The following is a 2,203-nucleotide window of genomic DNA, read 5'->3' on the forward strand; positions in this document are numbered from 1 at the left end:
TGTACTTTGAGCTTAAAAGGTAGAGAGACTTGGAGCAAACCTGAATTGTTACTGGTCCATGAAGTCGAACACCAGCACTTCTTAAAGTTGAATAACAGCATGCGTCAGATAGTGTTCATCTCTAAAAGCAGAGCTCAGATCTCTGTAGGCAAACTAATTATTTCCACCAACTTATCTGTCTGTCTAGTGTATCTGTTGTCTGCTCTGTTCATCCATCTTCTGCCCTTCTGATAACTGGTAAAGTATACTGTTTGTCACAGATTTCTTTCCTCAGCCCCCTGCATGCTGAAAGCCTGAAGAGGCTACATGCATATATGCCTAGCATATCTGCACCTGCCTAAAATTTTGCATGGATTTACAAGAGCATGGTTCAAGTAGCCAAACCCACTTCATGTATTGACCTCACTACATTAAACAAAGGGGCAATGGGTTGCCTGCCTTAGCTATCAGCCTGAAAGTAGTACTGGTTATCTGTCCTGATCTTTGCTCACAGAGACCTTAGTTTTCTGCTTCTACTGTGAGTTATACAGTGTGTTCAAAACCACGGAGAGCTTGCCTACAGCCAAAAGCAGATAAAATGTCCTTTAAAGAAGCTATGACTCCTGCTTCTCAACTTTATGTGCAGCAGGAGAGGGAAGAAAGTAGTCATAAATAAGACAATGACATGTGAGATGAACTGCTCTGTGCTGGTGGGTTTTTTTGCACAGGCATGAATCTCACTCTTAAATAATTCTATGTTGAATCCTATGAGGGCTTCTTAATAGTGCTTTGCCGTAGTGAGTTGCAGCCCTTACACAGTGCTGAAGCAGCCTATGACGCCTTGACTGTGGAGCTGTTGCAGGTGGATATCCACGTAGACATTGGTCTGGAATACAGGAATTTTATCAGGTAGAGAGTGAAAAACCTTCTAAATAATTCTTCTTATTCCTCTCTCCAAAACATAAGCTGCGTTTTTGGACTAAACAGAGCTGTAGGATTCTGGATTTGTTTCTTTTCTTTTTGTTTACTAGAAGAAAAGCCCTCAAATCTGAACCATGCATATGAAGGGAGTTGAGGAGAGGAATTCAGTTGCCCAAATATAAGCCTTTAGTATCTTTTTAGGTGGGGTGTCCCTGTAGCATTTCAGAATAATAAAGGTCACCTGTGAGCCCGGTGCTGTGCTACCATACCTGCACATCTGGTGCCTGGGATAACACAAGATTTCTGACATGGTGTGAGCATATGTTTGGGGAGCTGATTCCCATTATAAAATTCATCAGCCTAGGTTACTGCAGACGAATTTGATCTAGTGTCTATGCTGCTGGGCATTTGTTCTGACATTAGGTGGAGTACTGAAACGATAGGACGAGAGCCAGTGGAGAGCTTTCACTACGAGCATCCCAGCCCTTTTTTGATGTGTGCATGGGGAGGGAGCCATATGAGGCTACTGAGTGCTGAGGCTCAAAATGTGGTCCCACCAATAAATCCTCCTGGTTGCAGGAAGGATGAGACCTCATCATGACCATTTTCAGAGACAGGGAGGGAAACTTTATAGGTGTTAGTGAACCCAGCTGAAAAGTGTGACTTAACTTAGCCTCTCTTTCAGATGGCATTAGCAGGGTGTGTGATGCTACAGCAGGGCAGGGAGGGTGGGCAGCTGTCTCTGCAGTGCTGGTGGCTGCATTGTTCTGTCAGACAAGCCTGCTGGTCAGCCAGACCAGCCAGACAGGTCATTCCTCTCCATCAGGGAGTCAGAGCCACCAAATAAAACAAGAGATGGAAGACAATTTAAATAACTATTTCACTGACCAGGATGCTGTCATGGCATGCCCTAAGTGTAACAAGAATGAAACTGTTTGGGAGACATTCAGAAGTGACGTGCCCTGAGGGTTGCACCTCTCTGACCTTCCTGAGGAAGATGTCAAGAAATATATCTTCTGGATGCAAGTTTACATGTCAAAGCCCCAGGCACTCATTATTTTTAGGTCCTTATGCTAGCAAAAAGAAAATCAAGGAAAATCAAAAGAAAAATTGTCTTCCCCAGTTTCACTTTCTAGTCACGCACTTTCACAGAAACTTTGGTCTGTGGAGAGGCAGAGGAACACACAGCTGGACTAACCCTGTGGAGACAGAAATTCTCTCTCTGCTGCCAAGGCCGCTCTCCCAAGTTATTAGATACTGCTAGTTAATTGGAGAAATAAATTTTTTCAGTTAGCTCTGCTGA

The 2,203-nt window shown here is 43.8% G+C and overlaps 1 protein-coding gene across 1 annotated transcript in view; it reads left to right on the plus strand.

Annotated features, from left to right (window-relative positions):
* GREB1L (GREB1 like retinoic acid receptor coactivator) overlaps positions 1-2,203 on the plus strand; it is a 132,323-nt gene that overhangs the window by 109,955 nt on the left and 20,165 nt on the right.

Source organism: Geospiza fortis, unplaced genomic scaffold, assembly GCF_000277835.1.
Source record: "Geospiza fortis unplaced genomic scaffold, GeoFor_1.0 scaffold53, whole genome shotgun sequence".
Taxonomy (NCBI): Eukaryota; Metazoa; Chordata; class Aves; order Passeriformes; family Thraupidae; genus Geospiza; species Geospiza fortis.